The sequence below is a fragment of the Aethalodelphis obliquidens genome, unplaced genomic scaffold (assembly GCF_003676395.1).
Source record: "Aethalodelphis obliquidens isolate GAN/ISIS:26980383/991018 unplaced genomic scaffold, ASM367639v1 scaffold1, whole genome shotgun sequence".
In the NCBI taxonomy this organism is placed as follows: Eukaryota; Metazoa; Chordata; class Mammalia; order Artiodactyla; family Delphinidae; genus Aethalodelphis; species Aethalodelphis obliquidens.
The window spans coordinates 78,520,696-78,545,141 of record NW_020837945.1 but is presented as its reverse complement, the minus strand read 5'-3'; positions in this window follow the sequence as shown (position 1 = coordinate 78,545,141).

Below are 24,446 nucleotides of genomic sequence, written 5' to 3'. Positions count from 1 at the left end.
TTTCTAGCTATGTGGGGGTTTTGTTTGTGTTCTTTTTCTGCCAAGTCCATTTTTTCTTTGGCTCAACACGGTGAGGGGGAATTTAGCTGTGGCTGCTTGTGTTGCTGGAAAATTGGGGTGCAAGAGGATGGTCACGTCCCAGGTCTCGGGTGAGCCCCTGGGACGGGCCACCAAGTGAGGGTCCTTGGCCTCCCGCAGGAAAGAATTCAAGAGCGATCCACTGTAATGTGAAAGGGGTTGTATTTAGATACACATTCTATTGGCAGAGTGTGGGCCATCTCAGAATGCAAGAGGTGACCCTGGGGAGGTTAGTTTTTCTGGGCTGGGTAGTTTCATAGGCTAATGAGTGGGAAGAATAGTCTATCTTGGAGAAGGGTGGGGATTTCCAGGAATTGGGGCGCCACCCACTTTTTGCCCTTTTATGGTCAGCCTTGGAACTGTCATGGCGCCTGCGGGTGTGTATTTAGCATGCTAATTATTACAATGAGCGTAGAATGAGGCCCAAGGTCTACCGGAAGTTGAATCTTCTGCCATCTTGGACCTAGTAGGTTCTAACCAGTTTATGTCCTATCCCACTCTTAATGGTTGTGTCATTCTTTTAATGGTTGTGCCCTGCCCCCTTCCTTCCTGTCTCACTCGGAGTGGGGGCTGGGACAGCCCAGGCTACATGCACTGGTTGGAAGAACCCAGCAGAAGGAGAGACAGTCAAAAAGCTTTTCAAGTTAGACAGGTGATTTTCCAGGATGCAAGAGCAGTGCTTCCATGTGTGCCAATGACCGAATAACAAGCAGGGTGTGCCTGCGCTGTTTCCAGCAAAAGCGCAGAAAGAGGGTTCTGGCATCCTGGAGGATTGGGGTCACTGTCTGAGGCTCAGGCTCAGCTGTTGTGCAGGGAACATGGAGGTACCCACTCTGGGCAGGTGCCGCCTAAGTCCGCACCTTACTCCTGATCTGCACGTGTCTGGGGGTGGTTCCCGTTAATGGCTCTTCAGCACCTCCAACGCTGGCTGTGTCCCTATCAAACTCTTACTTCATTCCCAAACTCGTTCTCCTTTTGCTGCTTTGCAATCTCTGCTCACAGTTCCATTCCCTGAAGCCAGTCTCCCAGGCAGAAACTTGAGGGTTCTTGCTGGGTTCTCCGTCTCCTGTCTCCTCACATGTTGATTCCTTTCAATCATTCTGCAGCCTTGTCTTTGATCTTTTCATTCCTACTTGGGCTGCCCTGGTCAGACCCCCATCCCTTTTTCCACGGATTACTTTAGCAGCCTTCTAATTTTCTTTTTCTCTCCAGTTTCTCTTTCCACCAATCAATCCTTCAGAAAGCTTCTTGAGCCACTTTTTTAAGTTCCAGCTCTGGTACTTTTATTTCTCTACCTCAAAAATCACTGAGGTTCCCCCTGCCATTCCTTAGTGTATCATTTGTGGGGAAGACAGGTCTGCTCCTGGGGACCATTTCAGTCCCTCTTATCTGCATTTTCCTCTTTCTTTGCTTCTGGTCATGCTACTGTATCCTCCTGGAATTCTCTTCTCCTAAATCTCTCTTTGTCAGAATCTTTTTCAAGGTCCTGCTCAAATCTGGAAGTGATGTTATGACAATGAATAGGACTTAGCAGAGAGTATCAACAGGGAAATGGGTGTGTGAGGACACTGCAGCAGGAAGGAAAGAGCCTTGCCAGCCCCTAAGGTCGGAATTGACTACTCCTTCTCCTCTGTGTTCACAGAGCCCTTGGCACCTTGGTGATCACACTATTGACACCCACTCTGTATTAGAGAGAACTGCCCAGTTTTATGTCATCCACTAGACCGAGCATTCTGTTTAGGTAAGGACTGTGTGTTACTCATTTCATTCAACAATTCACTGGTCAGACGAGTATTTCTGCACACCTGGTATATAGGTACCAGAGGCAGAGGTAGGCACCAGACACACAGTGGTGAGTGAGGTATCTCAGTGCTTCTTACAGAGATCCAATCGCTGTATCTCCAGGACTTGGCCGAGTACTGATCACACAGTACAGACTCAGGAAAAACGTGGAACTGAGCGTCCAGGAATATGTGCTTGTGTGATATCAAGATGAGTTTGACTTCCCATTGAAACTACTTATTACAAACGCCCCTGAACAGTCTTTCCTCCTCAGGGTCATTGTGGAGACCAAGGCACCTCTCACGGAACATCCGGCAGAGACGGCACGGGCGTGCACCCAGCCCTCCATTCCAGTCTCCTGGACGCTTGGGCACAAACATTCCCCCTTCGATAGCAGACCTGCTGCCAGTTTCAAGTCGTTTGACCGTGTTCTAGTTTGAGCTAATTTTGCAAGTCAAATTGCTTAAGAGTGAATATGAAATCTTTGACTGAAGCCCAAATATATAAATACCCATCACATTTCCTTCCTCCCCAATTTTGCAATCATCCCCAAAAGCTGTTCATGTTGTCCAGCGTAATTAGTTATTTATACACCCTCATGTGGTTCATTGTTCCGAATTAAATTGTCTGGTATACAGAATTTCTCTTGCAAGGCTTGTTTTTGCCATTTTAATGCTTTCTGGAAGCTGTTTGTAAATATGTCCTTGTGGAACCCTTCGGGATACTTGTGAGCATGCTTCTGACTGTGGAGGGGAACGAGCCAGGGCATGAAAGCAAACACGCCCTCTGAGGTCTCACACTGTGCCCTGCTTTCGAACACAAAAGTCACCAAGAATTATTTATCCTTTCTTTGAAGACCCAGGGGTATTAGAATGAACACAAAAATAGTCACAGAGAGGTAGAAGTGGAAATCAACGTGGAGACCTAGCCACTAGATTCTAGTGACTCCATTTTGCCCAAGAGGAAGCCGGTTCTCAGAAAGGAGAAGTGAAAGGGACCGGCCCACAGCCTCTTGTGGGTTAGTGGTAGAGCCAAGCCCAAACCCTCTTCAGCTGACTCACATGTGCTCTTTCTACTAAACCACTGAGTGTATTAGTACAGGAGTGCCTCGGGCACCTCTGGGCCTGTTACGCTTTGGCCCTGAACTAGATGGCCCTCGACTGCTAAGCTCTGGGCCCTTGCGTCTGTATTTTATAGCTCTTTTGTCTCCTCCCAAATGGCTTGGCAGCCCGCTATTACTGATGAGTGTCGCCCATCGGGAAGCAATTCTGTTTTTCTCTTCTGTCATGCTGTGATCAGAGACTCCAGATGGTCCATCAATTTTATGTAAAATGAGACTCATTTCTGAGTGAGGGTCTGAAGGTCCCTGTTTCATGGGAGACATCCAGAAGGTTTACGACCCAGGATATAGTCCATCTTGGTGAATGTTTCATGTGCACTTGAAAAGGATGTGTATTCTGCTCTTGTTGGGCAGGGTGTTCTGTAAATGTCAATCAGATGCAGTTGGTTGATGGGGGTGTTCTGTTCTTCATATCCTTGCTGGGTTTCCATCCATGAATTCTAGTTTGTGACGTTTGTAACGTTAGCTTTGATGGTCCAGCAGTCTCTTTAGATTTTCTTTCCATATGAGAGTATAACATCTTGGTTCTTATCTTAAAATGGGACTTTCTGGCCAGCCAGGTTAGGGATCAACAGTTGGGCACTTCTGGAATAGTTGGCCAGATAGTATGATTTGAAGAATCCTGAAGTCTTCCTCCTAACACACATATATGGACTGTCAGCGTGCAAACCTACCACGAACTTCTTCTATGAATCTCATTGGATTAAGACCTATTGTCTTACCTGAGAAATATCACGTCAGCTAACCAACATCATAACTTTTAAAACTCATTATCTTCCTATGTTATTATTCATGAAATCCCCAGATTTTCTACAGTGATTACATATTAATACAATTTATTAGATTTTAAATACATTTATGCTTTATATTTTTATTTTAAGTTATTAACTATGTAACCGTACCGAAAAGATATAACAGATGTCATGTACTCACCATCAGAATTAACAGATGCTAACATTTTGCCATATTTGCTTCAGATCTCTTTTTTCGTAAAAGAAATTAAATGTAACACACATAGTTAAAGCCCCCACCTGCCATTTCCTCTTCCTCCCTCCTTCTTTCCCTCCTACTCTCTACCAAGGAAAACACTATTTGAATTTGGTAGGTATCATTCCCACGAATGTTTTCGTACTTTCACTCCAAACGATGTATCCACAAATAATATCATGGTTATTTATATAACCAAGACAATTCCATGGTTATTTATTAGATTTTATAATCAGAGGGGGAATAAAAGACTCATCTGTCATGTTCAGAAGCCCTAGGTCCATTTTATTTTTTAATTTTAAAAAATTAATCTATTTTTGGCTGCGTTGGGTCTTTGTCGCTACGCGTGGGCTTTCTTTCGTTGAGGTGAGTGGGCTTATTGCGGTGGCTTCTCTTGTTGCGGAGCACGGACTCTAGGCGGGCGGGCTTCAGTACTTGTGGCTCACGGGCTCTAGAGTGCAGGCTCAGGAGTTGTGGCGCATGGGCTTAGTTGCTCCGCGGCATGTGGGATCTTCCCGGACCAGGGCTCGAACCCGGGTTCCCTGCATTGGCAGGCAGATTCTTAACCACTGCGCCAACAGGGAAGTCCCCGTAGGTCCATTTTAATCTCTGTTGCTTCCAACTGGTTTTTGCTTTAATCCTGGTTTTTATGTTCTTTTTCTGGTGATCTTCCTACCCAGGTTTATTTCCTCCTAGCTACCATCTTGCCTGGCTTTTGCCAGAAATGGTAACTCGGACCTTGCTCCCATGATTTGGTCTTTGAAGCCATGGTCTGTCTGCTTTTGGCTTTGCCCATCTCAAATCCCTGTACTCTGCCCCCCAGAGGATCTGTACTTGGATACTCGGTTGCCTGGTCTGTGAATGGCTGTAGCTCTGTTGCCAGACCTGAGTTGTCTGCTCAGCATTCCAGCACCAGTAGGTGGGTTCAGGTCCCACACTGCCTTACCTGTTCTGCTTGGATCTTCCATGTTTGGAACCCAACCCCTTGAGAGAACACATCAGGGGAAAGCTGAGACCGGGAGTGGGGAGGCTGATGAGTATGGTGATGATGACTGATAGGAGCTAACATTCTTGAGTAATATACTGTAATCAAAATGGTAAGACCTCAGGTGTAACATGTATTCAAGATGTGTTGTTCAAAATAATGATAGCTGTTGTTTATAGAGCACCTACTGTATACATCAAGTACAGTTCTAGGCACTTTTTTTTTTTTTTTTTTTTTTTTTTCGCGGGCCTCTCACTGTTTTGGCCTCTCCCGTTGCGGAGCACAGGCTCCGGATGCGCAGGCTCAGCGGCCATGGCTCACGGGCCCAGCCGCTCCGTGGCATGTGGGATCCTCCCGGACCGGGGCACGAACCCGTGTCCCCTGCATCGGCAGGTGGACTCCCAACCACTGCGCCACCAGGGAAGCCCAGTTCTAGGCACTTTTAATCTCATTTATTCTTAAAAATATCCCACATTTTACAGATGAGAAATCTGAAGCATAGAGAAGCAGTGTAATACAATGGAAAACTCATGGGATTTAGAATAAGAATAAGCTGGGTTCAAACTTGTACCGCCTTGGACCAGTTTCTTAACTTTCCTGAGTTTGACACAAGATCGGTGCCCAGCAATGATGGCTATTATTATTGTAGAAGATCCGGCTTCTTGCCTAAGGTTACACAGCTAGTGTATAGTAGAACTGGGATTCAAACCCAGATCTGCTTCTTTCAAAGCTATCTTTATTTTTTTTTTTCAGGGAAATATGAATGTGATACCATATGAATGTTACTTCATTAAAGGGGGTTTCATGGAGTATGGAAAGAGCACTCAACTTGCAATTTGAAGTCTTGGGTCCTGTTCTCCATCACAGGGGAGCTGGATGATCTTGGAGAATTCATTGCCTCTTTCTTTTTCTTCGGTTTTCTCATTTATAACATAAAGGAGCTGAACCAAATAACCTCTAGGTTCTGTTTGTTCCACCTCTGGCCTTCTGTGCCTCTGATCAGGAACCGTAGCACCAAATTACCATCCCAAGAGAGACGAAGAAAGGCAATGACATTGATATTTTAGAGAAGGCTGAAATAAGAGAGTAGGCAAAGTTTCTATCAGCCAGATGCCTGTCCCAAATCCTTAACAACTGAAACCAGTTGCATTTCTTTTCTGCTTCCCAACTTGAGCTGGGAAGGGATCCAGGTCATAGAGGGGTAGAGAAGACAACAAAACCAGTTGATCACACTCATAGCTTTCTTGGGTAATTTCTTTTCTTCTCTCTTTCTTTCTTCCCTTCCTCTTCTTTTTTTCCTTTTTTAGAAAGCAAGGACTAAAAACAGAAGATGCTAATTAAGGTAACTAGGTAAGAGATGGAGAGTTACAGGAGGAGTTTTATATCTGCTCCAGGTTTCTTCCTTTCCCTTTTTTCCCAGTTCTTTCTGATCTTATTTTCTAAAAATAGACCTATCTGAAGGATTGTGAAATAAGTCCAGCTCTCCTGTGCAGCGAATTTTTAACCCTGGGGACACCTGTTTGCTGAAGCAAAAGGCAGGAAAAACCTCAGAGAATACTTTGACTGGTTTTGGACCACGTGGGTGGTGCTTTTGGCCTTGGAATCAAGGGAGCATACATGTGCTCAGTGAGTCTTTATTGAGCTCCTACTATGTGTCAGTCACCATGGCAGACGCTGGGGATAAATAAGAAAAGAAAGACTCTTACTCTCATCACTCAGGGAGCTTACATGTCAAAATAAAGAACGAAACACAAGGGCTTCCCTGGTGGCGCAGTGGTTGAGAGTCCACCTGCCGATGCAGGGGACGCGGGTTCGTGTCCCGGTCCGGGAAGGTCCCACGTGCCGCGGAGCGGCTGGGCCCGTGAGCCATGGCCGCTGGGCCTGCGCGTCCGGAGCCTGTGCTCCGCAACGGGAGAGGCCACAACAGTGAGAGGCCCGCGTACCACACAAAAAAGAGAACGAAACACAAAAGTAAATATACAATTATGAAATCTGAGAGGTGCTCTGAAGGAGCTATGAAACCATCCCAGTTCCTGCCATTTCAGCTCTGGCCCTGCAAAAGCATTCCTCCATTCTGTCTGCACTTCTGCTACATGGGATTCTTCAGTTTGACCATGAATCCTCATCCCTAGACTGTCCCCAGCACATCGTTCCTCCATGTCATCAGTGAGGATCACAGGGCCCTCTTGGGCTCCCTGGGACTATGCTGCCTGGCCTCCTAGCTTACCTCCCCGGCCCTTCTCTGTCAGGCTCTGTTCTCTGAACACGGACGTGCTTGCAGTCCTCCAATTACCCCCTTTCTATTCCTGCTTTGGGCCTTTGCTCTTTCTGATCCCTTTACTAGGAATGTCTTTCTCTCACCTCTATCCTCACTTGTCCAGACCCTGCTCATTCATCCAGGTTCTGTTTATGCACCTGTCTCCTTGCTGCAGCCATTCCTGAACTCCTCTTTCTGCCTCAGCGTATCTGCTTGCCTTCCTTCCCTGACGCCTCATGGCATTCGCTTTATTGTGCTGGTCAGAGAGCTCATCACCCTCTGCCTGGTGTGGGATAGTTATATATAGTTATACCCATCCTAGGCCTTACATACTTATCTGCCCCTTGAACACATGGATATTGTTTATCTCTGAATCTCAAATAAGAGGTGCAGGTAACACACAAGATGTGTTGAATCAGTACCCTGATAATACGGTTAATAGTGAAGCATGTGAACAGTCCTGTATAGTTTTACAAAGAGAGTTCATATATATTGATATTATCTAAGTTAATCCTCAGAACAATCCTGTGTGAGAGGAGCTATTACAATCTCATTTTATAGGTGAGGAAATAATAATAGTTATTATTATTACCAGGTGCTGACACTCTGCTAGGCAATATGCTAGGGACTTTCCATATATTAGATCCATATATTAGATCTAACTCCAATAAAAAGGACAGCCATGTGTACTGAGCACTTGCTCTGTGCCAAGCACTGTTTCCAGCCCTCTACATCTATCAGCTCATTTAATTCATGCAACACTAGAAGAGAGGTACTCTTATCATCCTCATCTTATTATACATGAGGACATTAAGGCATGTGGAGGTTAAAAAACTTACCCATAGCTGAATGTGGGTTCCAAACTAGGTAGTGATTGTAGAGACAATCATTCACATAGGATCAGCACTGCCAGTACTGCTCGGTTAGACCTCTATGAAGTATCATCATGCCCATTTCACAGATGAGAAAACTGAGAACTAGAGATTAGAATTGTACGATATTCTCAATATCGTACAACTGATCAGGGCAGAGCCTGGTCTTGTACATGGCTTGAACCACTCATCTGTGTTGTCAGAGACACATGACAATGGCCAGCCTAGGTATATTCAAATTTCCTCAGCCATGTGAAAGTTTTATGATTCTTTAACATCTGTGGGTCTGCTCTGCTCAGTTCGTTGGGCTGGACCCTGTGTATGTTGGGCAGGGTGGGGACTTACAAAGACTAGGATACAGTGCCTTGCTTCCAAGAGGCAAGTACAAAACAATTAGAATATCCTGCACACCTATTCCCTCTCTCTTTTTTTTTCAGCGTGGTACTTGTTGTTGCTCCTTTGTTCATCCATCTGGTGGAGATCTTCAGGGCACCAGGGAGACACAGGCAAAGAGTTACGTCCAGAGTGGTCAGCAAAGGTAAGGGGCTAGGATAAGTCCCAGCGTGAGTGAGGCTGGCCTTTTTTTTTGGAGTCAGGAGCAGTGAGTAGGCTTGGAGACTTCTGGCCCTAGGGAAAGCAGCAGCTGTTTGTGCCCAGTTTCATGCCATGGCCTAGGATGGAGGCAAGAATTTGGGGCAGTGGCCCAAGATCATGGGGAGGGGAGGCCAGCGGTCACGCTGGAGATGCCCAGGTCACTTTGAGCGACCCCTTTCTATGACTAGGTGGATCCTTGCCCCCCCTTGCAGACCACAGCACGAGTACTGGACACAGCCCAGGACATGGGTGGGAGTCCGGGGTTTGGCTCCCAACTTGGCCACTCATCAGCAGATTATTGTGAGCAGGTCACTTCCCCCTCCGACACTCCATTTCTACAGGGACTCTGTGAAATGGACATACGACTTTCTACTGTACTTGTGTGGCCTGGGTTAGGTCCTGATGTTCGTGAGAGCACTCGGCCCACTGTGGGTGCTAGGGGCACAACGTCTAGGTTTTGCCGCCTGTGGAATTCCTCGCGACGTGGTTATGCCGCGGTTATGCTGACAGAGGGCACATCAGGTTGACTCCCACAAACCTGACAGGAAGATGGGCATGGTTTCCATGTTACCCAGTTTCCAGGCCTGGAAGTATTAAACCTACCAGTGAGAATCAGCTGGCACTAGCAAGTTTTCTGTGTAGGAGCGGGTGGAGGTGCGGGGGAGGATGGGGGAGGAGCTGAACCGGGAAAGGAGGGGGAAGGATGGATGTACGTAGGAAGGCTCCATGCCTGGAAATGAATGTCACTGAAGTGAACTCTGCTCAGGTTCCAATCTGGTAAGGGAAAGGGAGAGGCCGTCAGGCGACGGGGCTCTCTTGGCTCTGCACTGACTCATCCTGTGCCCTGGGGACATCCCAGCTTCTCTCCCAGCCTCAGTTTCACCATCCGTAAAACAAGATGCTACTTTCCCACAGCTTGAAAAGGCCTAAGGTTCTTGTTATTCACGGGGAGTTTTCGAAGGATGGGTGAAAGAGACAGGAAAAGCCCCCCCCCCCCACCCCCGTCTCTGTCCCACACCCCGGGGCCCAGGCCTCTTAAAACCAATTCTGGAAGCACTGCCTGGAGGTGGTGGGAGAGAGCCAGAGGATTTGTGCACGTCGGTGAGCGTGCGTGCGTGACAGAGGGCTTTTAAATGAATCACTTTGTATCTAGCGGGGCAGCACCTGCTCCTCAGCCTCCAAAGGCAGCGCGAGCAACACGATCATTCAAAAGCTGCCGCTTTCCATTCACGTCTATAATTAGCGTGCGGGCTGCGGCCACAGCTGGCGCTGCAGGGGGAAGGGCTTCGGGGCGGGGCCTATTCCCTTAGGCCCTCCCCTTATCATTCCTCTCCCCGCCCTCCGCGCCCGGAGTCCCCGGCGGCCCCCACCCCACCGACGCCCCGGGTCGGGGGCTTGGCTCTCGGCCGCAGGATTCCTTCACTTATTGCCGGGGCCCCAGCGCCCTCCGCATCCTCACCTTGCGGCTGCGTGTGCAGGAGAAGCTATATTTAGGCTGGCGTCCCCCTTACCCCGCCCCGCCGCTCCGGCGTCCCGCCCTCCCCGCTCCCGCCCGCTCCCCCGCCCTCCCTGCCGCCCCTCCCAGCCACCTCTCCCTCTTTGTCGCATTACATAGTAATCTGAGATGCATTGGATGAGCTCCAGGGAACAGAATGTACTTGGCAGAGACGCGGGGCTTGATGTCTGCAAAATGTCGGAAACGCAGCCAAGAGCTGCTAACTGGGTCATTAACCTCCAAAAGCAAAGCGAGGACTGTAGGCCCGCTTTGCCTCCCTTCATCTCGCCAATAAAAGTGCCTCAGTGTGAGGGGAAGAAAAAGCCCAAGGTTGGCTGCTTTGATTTCTAGGCACCAAAGGCAGGCCTGGCCCCTCCTCCTGGCCCGGGCTCTCCGGCCGCCCCTGCGCCGCGTCCCAGTGTACAAGTGGCCTTTGAAAGGCCGGGCCACCCCGCGGGGCCCAGCTCGCGTCTCTGGGAAGACGTTACCCGGCAGCCCTTCCCTACCGCACGGCCTCGGGCCCATTTTATTGGGTCCAGGAGGAAAAATGGAACTGGAATGGGAAAGGATGGAGGGAGAAGGTTTTAGGTCCGTCCCGGACCCCACGACTAGAGGGAAGGGTTTGCCATCCCTCTTCTGCGACGCTCCCTCTTCCTCCTTCCCTCCTCCCACTCGGCCTCCTCTTCCTCTTTCCCCTCCTCTCGTCTCCTTTCTGAGAACAGGCTGTGGGGTGGCCGCCCGCATACAGGGCCTGGCTCCAGGAGACTTGAGCTCTGTCACTTGCTGCGTGACCTTGGATGAGTCACCCGTTTCTCTGCTCCTTCATTCCCTTATATGTCAACTGTCGGCCACAATAACACCTTCCTGACCTGTCTCGCAAAATTGTGAGGCTCCAATGTGAATGTCACTTACAAACTGCAAAGCTCTGCTTAAGTGTCACAGATGCAGAGATGTTCTGTCTCTCTTGACTCCTCTGAAAGCCCCAAGGTCCAAACTTCTTCTGGACTCGTGTGTACTCCTGAAAAATAGGAATAGAAGTAGTCTCACCAAGAAGCTTCAAAGGTTTGAATACTCACAAGGGGAAAGCCCTTAAAATCCACCCCCCCCCCTCAAGCTGTCTAGCCCTGTTGGATTGCCAAACAGACACTTCCCCCTAACGTCCAAACCCACTTCTCCAGCGGCTGGATGGAGAGAGAAAGTGCTTGGTACTGAAACCAGAAGAGGTCGAGCAGTTCCTCAAATGATGAGACACCCTTACGTAGTGGAGGGAAGACAGTTGGCCTGGTGACAACGGCAGCAGCCTATGCCCTGTGAGTCTGAACATCTGGGTAGTCTCACCCCAAGTCCAAGACCGGGAAAGCTGATTTATGCAACCCCACTTAGGAAAGGAGGACAGCTCATCCCTGGTGGTGTTCACAAAATTAAAACCAAGTCCATCCGGGCATCAGCGTTCTTCCTGTCTCATCCCTGACTGGGTTCACTCCGCCCTCCACTGCAGCCACAGCAGATACAGTCTACCTCCTCACCATGTCCCATGGAGGCCCACGCTCCCCTGTCACTGGAGATTGACCAAAGTTTCTTTTTTACAGTCACCTGGAAGACTGACATTTCATCACCATACATGCAGATCCTTTGCATCCCTCAAAACTCAGCTCAAATGACAACTCCTCTTTCGAAAGAGTCTAGAGATGTGATATCTTTCTCTTTCAACTCTTCTTGGGACTTTTTAATACTGTCTCAGTATAACCAGCCATCTTTGTGCTTATTTTATCCTTCTTATGGAGTAGACATTTCTCTATGAATAGGGACCCTTTATTGTTGATCTCAGCTCTGGAGGTTAAGGTGACCAAATATCCTGGTTTGCCTTCTTACTTTATGCCCGTTGCCCTAGTATAATTAATGGCTCCCTCTTTCACTCTGGAGTGCTCTGGTTTGGAGGATCAATGCTGTGGTCACCTTACTTCGGGTCTCTATCCAAGTACCTGGCACATGTGTAGACTTAATAAATGTGTGAACTGTTGTGAAGAATATATAAGAGCTGTTTCTTACCCAATTCCCTGGGGGCTCTCAGCCCTACCTTTTTCTCCAGCCTGGAAGCATTTGGTTCTCTTCTTCCCTCGGGAAGAACTACAGAAGGACTTACTGCCACTTTCTTTTTGACAAGCCTTTCCGAGATTACAGATGTTCTGACCCAACTAGAGGTGGCTTACTCCAATTCTTCCATGCTTCTCAGCCCCTCAATAGTCGGACAGCTGCCAGGTGCTGGAAATATGTATCAAACGCTAGAGAAGGTCACTCGGTCTGTGGGATGAAGCCCTCATTTCCAGCCTCAGCTGGATTTGTGGTCTTGCCCAGTTTCTTTAACGGTCCCGCTCTTCAGAATTACTTTCATTTACGTAGTTGCCTTAGGAGGTCACAACTTGGAAAGCTCAGAGTTGCTTTATTACAAAATATGTAGTTAACATTCTAGGTATGGCTCAGAGGGTAGGAAGGATATGGTCTCTTGCCTTTTGCATCATAAGTTTTCTCAAAAGTCAGCCTGTTGGGCTGAGTGTTTGTTGACTTATTTTTAAAGACACCAAGCTTTTGGAAATAACAGCAGGCAAGATGCCTGGCTTTGAGAATGGGGCACCAGCGTCAGGAAGGCTGGGTCTTCTTTCGCCTTCTCTGACTCACTGCTTTCTGGAGCATGAATCATATGCCCTTTCTCGGCATTGGGTCTCACTTCCTTCATCTCCCCTATAAAATGGGTGTATTTGCCACTCCTACCACACAGGAGGGGGCTGAGGCTTTAAGAGGCCTTGGTAATTATACAAAGAAGTATGATTAAAAGTAAAAATGTCCTGTCAGTGTATGTTGGACTCCCTGGAGGGGCACACATGGAGGGTATGTGAAGCCATTTTAGGATGCTGCCTTAGTTTCTGGAACACCTCAGTTCACTGAGAACGACCTCTCTGAAACTGGAAGTGGGCGGGAGAATCAGTCTGGAGATGGAGCTGGGAATGAGTCTGGGCTGTCTGAGTGGGAGTGAGAGTCATGGGAGCAATCAAGAAGGGGAACAGGGAGATGGCAATAAAAAGCAAACAGGACTATTGTACGGAGGGCTTTAATGCTGGGTGGGGACATTTGCACTCTCTCCTGAGGGCCACGGGGGATCAGTGGAGGGGACTGCGTCGCGGCACGGCAAGATCTGCAGTGTGTTTTAGTGAGACACATCTGTCAGATGGAGGGGCAGACTCTGGAGCTGTCATCTGTCACATCCCAGTTTGGCCTCAAGCAAATGGCGGCTCCCCTCCATCTGAGCTTCTGTTTCCATCTCTGTAAAATAAATGGGTAATAATGGCCCTGAGTAACTTGAACATACTGTGATGCTACAGTAAAGACCATCAGGAAATAGCCTGTGTGCGCACGCGCGCGTGTGTGTGTGTGTATGCGCGCGTGTGTGTGTGAGGGGGGAGGTGGTAACTGCTCTGTTAGACACAAAGCTATGTCTGGCAGCCTTGGTCTTCAGGTAGGAAGCCTGAGCAGTCTTAAGAGCTTAAGCAGGTCTGGAGGACTCCCTGTTTGTCCAGAACCTGGAGATCTTTCTTCAGGTCCCAACACAGCACATCTGGATTTAAGGCCTGGTCAGCAACCTCTGTCTAGACTTGTCTGCTGCCTACTTCCTAGTCGGGCTGAGACAGCTGCTGTTTGAGAAGACTGAATTGAGGTTCATGCTAACCGGCTGCCCCTCAAGATGCTTTGGATCTTGCCCTCTCCTGTGTTAGGTTTCCAGGAAGGCTTATACCATCCAGGACTACGTGGTTCGGGGCCTCAGAACTCTGCCTTTAAAATACGACTTGACAATATGCCATTTACCCAGGTCCACTATAAGACTGGCACCTAGAAGATTCTTTAGTATGAAGGTGCTATTGGGACATCGTCTGTTAAATTACTTAATGGTTCTTAGGTAAAGACCCACATAGAAAACCCTCGGTGAACTCATATAGTAAAGAAGAATATATTATTAAAAGTGAGGTTTTGGGGGGCCATTTGGGGGTTTGCAATAGTTCCTTTAGGTTCAGGGATAATTGAATGTATGCGCCTGTCTTATAGTTGGATTTAAAAATACATATGCTTGGGCTTCCCTGGTGGCGCAGTGGTTGGGAGCCTGCCTGCCAGTGCAGGGGACATGGGTTCGGGCCCTGGTCCGGGAGGATCCCACATGCCATGGAGTGGCTGGGCCCGCGCACCACAACTGCTGAGCCTGTGCTCTAGAGCCTGCGAGCCACAACTACTGAGCCCATGTGCTGCAACTACTGAAGCCTGCACGGCCTAGAACCCGTGCTCCGCAACAAGAGAAGTCACCACAATGAGAAACCTACGCACTGCAACAAAGAGTGGCCCACGCTCGCCACAACTAGAGAAAGCCCTCACGCAGCAACGAAGACCCAATGCAACCAAATATAACTAATAAATTAATTTTTAAAAATCTTATAAAAATATGTATGCTTTTTATTGTAAGCTTCCTAAAAATTTTTTTCCACATTTGTGTAAATAAATAAATGAGGGTTCAGCTGGATCTGAGTCATTGTGTGAAGTGGAGGAATAAGTCCACTTATGACTAGTGAACTGACTGAAGCCCCCCTAACTTTAGTTGAAGCAAAATATCAAAATAATCAGAGCATCCCTAGTGAAAACGTCCTTTACTCAAACTATTTTCTTAGTGCTCCTTTGTTTGAGTTGCGGTTTTGTGTCAGAAGTTTTGAAGGTATTGTGGTTTTCTGTAAGCAGTGCAAGGACCCAATAATAATTGGAAGAAGAAAATCTAAATAATCCAGTGAGTTTATGGGATTAGCAGGTATGGAGGTTATATGGTGAAAGTGACATTTCACCCATAAGGGCTAAATAATCCAGGATGATTCTATCAATTACTATGTTGTCTTGAGATCTGTGTCCGAGCGTTTATCAAATGATGGGGGAGAGCAGTTGAACTTTGAGGTCCCTTTTAGTACTCATGTTCTATTTGCCTACAAGTCTCTACATGAGTTGACTGATGGAGCTCCACAATCCACCTCAGAGTCTATAAACCAGCTAAGAAACTGATGTTTTCTCCCTTACCTGTAGCCCCACACCACAACCCTACTGCTGGCGAATGAAGGGCATATCTGGAGGGGAGTGGCGATGTGGCTGAAAGTCTGACACAAGTTCTTCTGTCCTGTGAAGGACATGTGTGTTCACTGAATAATGAGTGAGTGAATGAATGGACAGCTACCCTTAACCTGCTGTACATGGATTCCCCCCAAATATTTTAAATTGTAATTCTAAGATGCTAGAAACCCATACTCTGAATATAAAATGTGAAACGAATCTGACAGATTGTGTGATTCAATTCCTTCAGTTGATAGACGAAGAAAATGAGGCTTAAAGAGACTTACCCAAGGGACTTGGCCCAAGACACAGAGCCAAGAAGCCTTAGAGGCAGGGCTGGACCCCAGATCTGCACTATTCCTTGGTGCTTATTTTTGGCTACTAGCTGGGTTGCAATGGATAAATCTTCTGCTAGGCGACCCAGTTGCTAAGCTTTGATTGCATCATCCTTGGGCTCAAAAACCTTTGTGGATTTCTGCTACCCATTCCTAATTTAAGGTTCATTTTGTGTCATTATTTGGGCTCTATCCATGATATCTGCCACCACTTAAAAAAAAGTAGGTATTTTCTTGTGGATGGTGAGGTAAGGAGAGGCAGACAGGTGATTTTGCTTAAGCTGCTTTGACTCTCCCTGACACATACCAAACCTGGTTAACCTTTTCCTGATTTCTCAGCTCTCAGCAGCTTTTCTGTGCAGTCACCTGGATGCCACATTTCTTAGCTCATTTCCTATCTTTTAAGGATCAGTTAGTCATTTTTTTTTTCTTGGTAGTGGGAAGAGAGGTGGAACTGGAAAATGGGGTCTTCAGCAGTTTAACTGGACTATGGCAGAATTCTACATGACAAGGCAAGAAGGACCAGTGATCTGTCTTTCAGGTCAGCGCAGAAGGCTCAGATAACACCAGCCAGCCCTGTGTTGAAGGAGGTTGAGATTGTCCTCCCAGAGTTTCCCACCACTGTCCTTAATTCTGTTCCAAGAGTGCCCTCTGCTGGACTGGAGCAGGCCCCAGCAGTCTCAACCATCTTGGAAATGGGGCCAACGGGGACTCTGAAAGGATGAAAAAGGATTGGGATTTCCTTGAGACATGGGTTCCCCTTCAGGGAAGCTCCGAGCTCCCCCTATTTAAATACAAGCTCACAATAAGATAGATCCATTTCACGAGGTTCTCTTGCCTCTCCATTCCTCATTCCCTCTATTTCAATTTCTTTCTTTTGTCTCATCTTGCTGATTAGTATTTGGGGAAAGAATCCACCGTGGTAATTCAGCCTAAAAGATCATCTTGGGGTGGAAAAATAGGATTTAAAGAGGGGAAACTAGGTCTAGTGAAATGGGCATAAAATTATGGATTCTACTTTCTTGAGGCCTAATGGCTGGGTTTCAAAGAGCAATTTCTTAAAAGAACTCAATTTCTAATCTCAGATTGTATTACTCCTTAGATTAAAAACTGTCATCAGCCATTCATTGCTCACTAAATTAAGTCAACAGTCGTTACCTTATATTAAAGGTATATTTATAAATTCATAATGCATTATTTTGTTTGCATTTCATTTATCAAGGCTAATAGCATGCTTATTTTAAACAAGAACTTTACCTTGATCTAGTTTTTAGGAAATGAAAATGTATTGAATTTTTTAAAAGTATGTTTGAATATCAAAGTCATACATTTCACATTAAAAATCAGGCTCAGCAAATACTTAATCTGCTTATAATTTTGAACAAGGCAAAAGATCTTGCTTAAATAATTAGCTTTTTAAACAGAAGCAATAATTGGTGGATTGAACCCTATCTTTAGCACTGAGTTTAGTTCTAACATTTTCTTTGGAGGGAAACAAGGCGAAAGTTACTGAACTTTACAAAGTTTTGGGGGTTGATACTCTTTGAAGTACCATGCAGACAATGGAAAGGCAGTGGCTAGGAATATACTCACTGAATAAATAGAGGCAGTAATATGGTAAACACTGAAATTATGCTGAAAAATGGAATATTAAAGCTGGATGAAACCTTAGAGAGGATTTCACCCTCTTATAACCCAGATGGTACAATGAGACCTAGAAAGAAAAAATCTCCCAAAAGTTCAAGGGCAGTTATTGGAGGAGCCCGGATGGGAATCTGGGTCATCCAATTCTCAATCCAGAGGTCTCACCACTCCCCAACACTGCCTCCCTACAAAGGCGTGAAAAAGGACCCATATGTAAGAGATCCTAACGTGCCTTTGGAAACTGCTGCTTAAATCCCAATGAAATTAAAAAACGTTTCCTAACTCAGGCTCTGTCCCATTTCACTATATCCTTAAGAGGCTATGAGAAATGAGGAGTTCAGAGATCCTCACACTGACCCTTCATTCTGTTTACACATGGGCTGGCCAGATGTGAGAGAAATAAAACAAACATGTGCAGCTGTTATGTAGGGAAGGGGGAGGGTGGAACCCATGAGGTTTCCAAGTTTTGATCCAACACATCGGAACACATTTAATTTTTACTGCTGGCTTAGAGTTTACTGCCTTTAACTTCCTCTGCACAGCCTGAGGCTGTCACTTCATGTCGAAGCCTGCACTGATGGATGCTGAGGGTTTCTGGAGCTAACCTGAGCCATCACCACAGCAGTCCAAGTGACCAAGACAGCTACTGCTCCATTACAACTTTGGGGACCCCTCTCTCTGCATCCTCTGCATTTCTTGAGGCCGGGTCTGCGGTTCTCCCTGGCAGGCAGAGGCCAGGAGGGGCATTGTGTGAGAGAGAGTGTATTCTAGTGAGCAGAACATGGGCTTTGGGGTTATGTAAGACTCAATTTTAATCCTGGCCCAGCCATTCACTGGTCATGTGATTTTGAATTAGTTGCCTTAAGTCCAAGCCTTATTATCGTGTTTTTCCTTAAAATAGGAAAACTAATATTTTTCACAGTGAAAGGATTTAGCAACATAATGTATTTGAAGTTTATAGCAGGAGTGTCCAATATATCATAGCTATTACTATTATTTCCTGAGAGTTTTTTCTTCTTCCTGGAGCCTATGTGAATGACGTAGCTACTAATTTGTGAGGATCTAGAGGACAGCATTGGGCCTCTCGCTTTTATGCTATTTCTTAAGGGCTCAAAAATGTGATGACTTATCGTTATTATCAATAATAATAATCAATTATCAATAATAGTCTATTCTATTTGTATGTTTAAAAAAATTTTAAGGCACTCTTTTTTTTCCGTTTATTGTGAAAAAATTTAAACCTACAGCAAAGAGGAAATAATTTCATAACACCCATATAGCCACTTCTTAGGTTCTACCATTAACATTTTACCAACTTGCTTTATCATTTATCTGTTTATCCATTCCTTTATCCATCAATCCACACTTTATGTATTTCAAAGTAATTTGCAGATAACAGTACACTTCTTAAATTCTTCAGCATGAATATCATTAGCTAGAGATCAATATTTGTTGACTTTTTTCTTTTAATATACATTTATATACAATGAAATGAACAGTCTTAATTACACATTCACTGAATTTTGACATATAGTACATCTGTGTATCCCAAACCACTACTAGGATATATAGCATATTAACATCACCCTTTAAGGTTCTCACATGTCCCGTCCCAGTCAATCCCTGTCTTCCCCAACTAGGGAGAAACTCTATTCTGATTTTTTTCACCATAGGTTAGTTTGACCTGTTCTAGAACTTCATATAGATGGAATAATATAGTATGTACATGTCTGTATGAGTCTAATTTCATTCAATGTAATGTTTTCAGTTGCTCGTTCTTGTTACTGTATGTATTGGCGGTTTGTTCATTCCCACTAAAAAGCTATCTTTAGTAAGCGGTGCGCATACCTCCTTGAGAGTTCTGAATTGGTAAAAACAAAAAGCTTGCGTGTGTGTGTACAAAAAGAAAAAATATGGAGGTAAAGTCACCAAAATGCTTATAGTCTTTACCTATGAGACATGCAATTGGAGCAAGAGGAAGAAATGGGAAATTTTTTCTTGAATGTAGATACTTTTTTTTTTTTTTTTGCGGTACGCGGGCCTCTCACTGTTGTGGCCCCTCCCTTTGCGGAGCACAGGCTCTGGACGCACAGGCTCAGCGGCCATGGCTTACGGGCCCAGCCTCTCCACGGCATGTGGGATCCTCCCGGACCGGGGCACGAACCCGTGTCCCCTGCATCGGCAGGCGGACCCTCAACCACTGCACCACCAGGGAAGCCCTAGACGCTTTTTTATTGGTTGAAATTTTTACACATATACAGAGAATTTATAATATAAAACAAGTATTTTAAAAACAAGACAACAACTAAACTAAGCTCCTTGTGGGATGGGAAGAGGCTGAGGGTCTTGTGCTGTGTCCAGCTGAGGAGCATGTGTCTGGGCTCTCCTTCTGCCAGGGCACCCTCTGTGCTCCTAGGTGAACAGAGCCTGGAAAAGGAGTGCAGATGGTAAACTCTGGGTGAGAAGAATACTTAGAGAAAAGGTGCATCTGAAGCATAAAATATGGACACGTTTTGAGGGGAAACAAAGTATAAAGCATAGTTAAGATGGTTGAAAGAAAGAATTCTGAAAGAAGGCTACAAGGATTAGAATAGCCCAGCAAGTAGAACCATAGAATCCTACAGCCATAGACATGAAAGAGGCTTAAGGGACATTTACTGTGACTCCTCTATTTTGAAAAGTGTAAAATGAGGCCCTACCTAAGAAAATGACACGTAATCTCATTTCATCACTGAACTTCAGAGCCAACACCAGAGTTGTTGGAGATCATCAAAACTCTCTGAGGGCTGGTCCACGTCTGTGTATCCTGTGAACAGTGTCAGGTGGTTAGGTGGTATTTATTGAAAGAGTGAGACATAAACTGATACTTGCTCAGAAGAACATGCATCTTACCCAGAGGATAACAGCCACGAATTACCAGTATCCACTGAAGCACTGCAGTAAGAGATTCAAATTATATTTGAGAGATCTACGTTAACTATAAGGAAGGCTTTCTTGGAAGAGAGGGTTGTGGAAACCTCTGTTTCTTAGAAGTCTTAAGACTATTATAGAGTCTCCCGTGTTGAAAGAGTTTAAACATGGTGCTACTTGCCAGGCTAGAGATCTCTCATTTTCTCCCAATTTAAAAAAAACAAAACAAAAACCAAGACTTGGGCTCTTTCTTGCAAGTCTGACCCCTAGTGGCCATCATCTCTGGGTTGTGCGAAAGGGAAAAAAAGGCCAAGAAAAGGAGGAAAACCCAGACTTCTTTTTGGGAATTGGTAATGAATCTTAGAAATTTCCTAGTCAAACTATCTAATGGGACTAATTAAACATGAATAGAAATGACTTCCAGCATCAGTGACTTTGTAGTAAAGCTTGAAGTGGAGCCCAGGACCTTTTGCTGGTGCTCTAGTTTCAGGATCCAGTTCTTACACCTTCCAGAACCTCTCACCTTCAGTGAATCTGGAAGATGGACTCTGGCCAGATATTTAGGCTTCAGATACACCTACGACCCTGTTCACTAGCCATTGGAGAGGTTATTTGCTTAAGCTAGTAGAGTACAGAAAAATAATTTATTCTGTTCTGAGCACTGTTTCATGGACAGAGCCCCAGTTTATTAAGATGAGGGAAACTACGTGATCTCTTAAGGGCTGGTCCAGAGCTAATGTTTAAGATTTTCAAGTGTACATTGTACTTTGGCACAGAGTTCCTCCCAAATGGTGGCACTGTTACCATTACAAAAGCACTCCTCCCTTTTAGAATAGTAATCCCTATTTGGGGATCTTCAGAATCCTATAGGATCAGGCTGCACCAGGAGACCTATGAGCTTTCTGAAGTTGCATGTAGTTGTTAACGCTTCTGTGAATTTTCTTGGAGAGAGAGAAAAAACCTCCTTAGATTTCACCAGAAGGGTCTAGGATCACCCCCAAATTCATACAAATCACCAAGTTAACCTTAGAATTAGGTTTCCAAGAAAGTGAAGGATGTAAGCTCTAACTCTTTTCATAGAGTTACACTTAGTGTCTCTTTAGCCTTGTTGACATGGAGACAGCAGATATATACTGCTTCTGCATTCAGGGTACAGGAATCCAGTTCTCATTCTCTCCTCTTCCATGTTGAGGAACACTCATTAGTCAGTAGACGTAACTCCCACTTAGCTGACAGAAGCCCTCAATTCCCTTTGTAAAGCATTCTGACAGATGCCCACGGCACACTAAATACTCATGGCTGTGAGGCTGCTCTCTGGTGTCCTGTGCCCATCTCCTCCCATCAGGTGAACTGTATGCTTACCAAGGGTCAGTTGACTTTTTCCCCCCAAACTTATTTATGCCAATTGTATCAGTTAATGTAATTATATAACTTAAATATTATGCAAACAAATGAAGTATGAGTGTGAAAATAAAGAGATTGTTTCAATGATAATTAATTGCTTTGGAAAGGCTTAAAGGGGATGAGTTGCCAAAAAATACTCTACAGTCAATTTGTGGGTGAAACAACTGTAAAGGATGACAAAAATGAAAATCTAGAAGAACTCTGCAAGTTTTTAAAGATTTCCTCCATTAAGACAAATAAAACAAAAGCAGACAAAATAAAAACAAAAACACTTGAAACTGGAAATAATAGAGTATATGTCATGGGAGTGGTTTAGTCAAGAAAAATGAGAAGGAACTCTGGAATTAGAAAAGGTATGCTTAGAGAAAGAACTTGGCCTACTGACTGGCAAATAGAATGTCTTAAGTTAAAATATATCAGATGATTCCCAACTTTAACCACATTTTCTGATTAGCTGACACTGATGGCAGTGTGTTTCTTTAGTATTAAGATAAAAATAACCCAGTGGGGTCCAAGAGAACTGGTTTGCTTATGTCTCCTGAGTACTAATCTCTAGAAGGTTTGGCCTTTTTAAACTTCCCATAAAATCTCATTTTACTCCTGTAAGTCTGTTTCTTGTAAGCACTTCTTACAGACCTTTTCCCCCTTGAAGCCAATCACCAAGAATTCAGCATTCAAAACCTCTATTAAATTAATGTTTGCTCACCTTAGCAAACCAGTAATACTCACTCAAAATCTGGAACCAGATTCACTGTTCATTGTCTTAAGATTTCATCAATGCAGGGCCATTTGTGGTCACTATCAACATTACACTCTGTCTTTACAGAGTGTATGAGCCACAAACATAGGTACGCCTTTTGCTTAGCCTTGCCTTCTGGGGAATGTATGCTATAGAAACAACATACCTGAGGAGAAAAATGAACTGCACAAAGAGGTTCATTGCAGCATTATATATTTAAAAAATACGCCCCAAACTGCTTAAATAATTTTGCAAAGGGGTAATTATTTTATTATGATATTTTGGTCAAATATCATCTGGTAGTTATTGCTGATTGTTTATATAGTCATGAAAATGATAATTATGAAGAATTTTAGCCATAATTATTGGAAAAATGTTTGTGATAGTAAATTAAGTGAAGAAAGAAAAATGCAAAATGGAATGAACTTCATGATTACAAATACAATAAATGTATACGTGAAATTGGTAAGCTGGGGGAGAGTTGGGTTTTTTATTTTCTGACTATTTTTCACTTAAGTTTCATTCTTTCAATGATTAGAAAAATCCCACATTATGCAACAGTTCACCAGTTTTTCAACCTTGGTGTCCTGGGAGACCTTGAGATGTCTGAGGTTTGATGTAGCATTGCTCAGAACCACAGAATTACCTCCCAGGGGACTGAGGATTAGGCAAGAACTCCCTGAATTATGGATGGACTGGGTTGGAAAGTACCTTTGAGGTCATAGTGGTCTAATGCCTTCATTCTACAAATAAGATTTATTCTGGCACTTACTAGCAATTTGACCTGAACAGGTTACTTATTTACTCTATACCTTGGTTTCCTCACCTGAAAAATGGAATAATAAAAGTCTCAATGCCCACAGTTTGCTGTGAGGTTTAACAGATATGAATATAGTGCATGGCACAGAGTAAGCCCTTGATCAATCTTAGTTATCAGTATGACAAAAGTTAGTGGTTGAGTCAAGGCCAGAATTCAGGTTTCCTGACTCCTTCAGTGGAGCTGTTTCTATCACACCGCATCACAGACCTTTCACCTTAGTCCAGGCTGCAATCCGTTGCTTTGCTGAGTACTGGGTAAGAAAAAGGCTATTCCAGTAACACTTGAGGATGCTATGACTTTACTTAACTCTTGCCTATCAGGCAACTAACAGCATACACCGCAGTCAGGACTACATATGAAAACTATCAGGGATATCATACTGAACTGAACTGAAAATATGCCTTAAATAAGACAGAACTGGGCTCAAGTCCTATGATTATTTACGTTCTGCTTGACTTCTTGATCTGCACTTGCTTTTATGAGCCTTGGTTTTCTTATTCGCAAGATGGGGATTAATAGGGATAATCCTTCCAATGCATCTGTGATGTGAATTGCCATATGTGAAAGGGCTGTGTAAAATGTAAAGTGGAATACAATTCAAAGTGATGATTTTTTAAAAGTTATTTTTATTTTAAAAACATTTATATAGTGCATTCTATGTGCCAGGCATTATTCCAAGGACTTAATTGAATAGATCTTCATAGCAGTACTATAAAGTATGTACAACGATTGTCCTAGCTTTACTCAGGGAGTAAATCTCCTTGTACAAGGAGATTAAGGAATTTACCCTACATCACGGAGCTGATAAGTGGTGGCACTGATCACCACTTAGGAACTTAGAACTTTTAACTTAGGACTTTGTAGTCTGACGACAGAGTCCCTGCATAGTTCTCACGCTGCTTTATTATCAGTGAAAGTGCCTTGGCCTAAAAGTAAAGAAACATAGGTTCTAGAGTCTGTTCTCCTTCCTTACAAGGTTCAATTCCATTAGTCCAGTCCAATGGATTGCAATCCAGTGCAGGCCCATCCAGTCCAATCCAGTCCAATCCAATCCAGTCCAATCTAATCAATCCAATTCAATCCAGTCCAATCCTATTCAGTTCAGTTCATTTCAATTCAAGAAATACTCTCTTGAGTGTTTAGTTTGTGCCAGTGTTTAGTTTGTGGGTTTTTTTTTTTTTTTTTTTTTTTTTTTTTTAGTTTGTGGGTTTTGATGATAGTAAGATATAGGGTGAATAAGTCAGTCTCCAGAAAGAATGTCAAATCTGGAACTGTGAGGGTCAGAATAAAGATG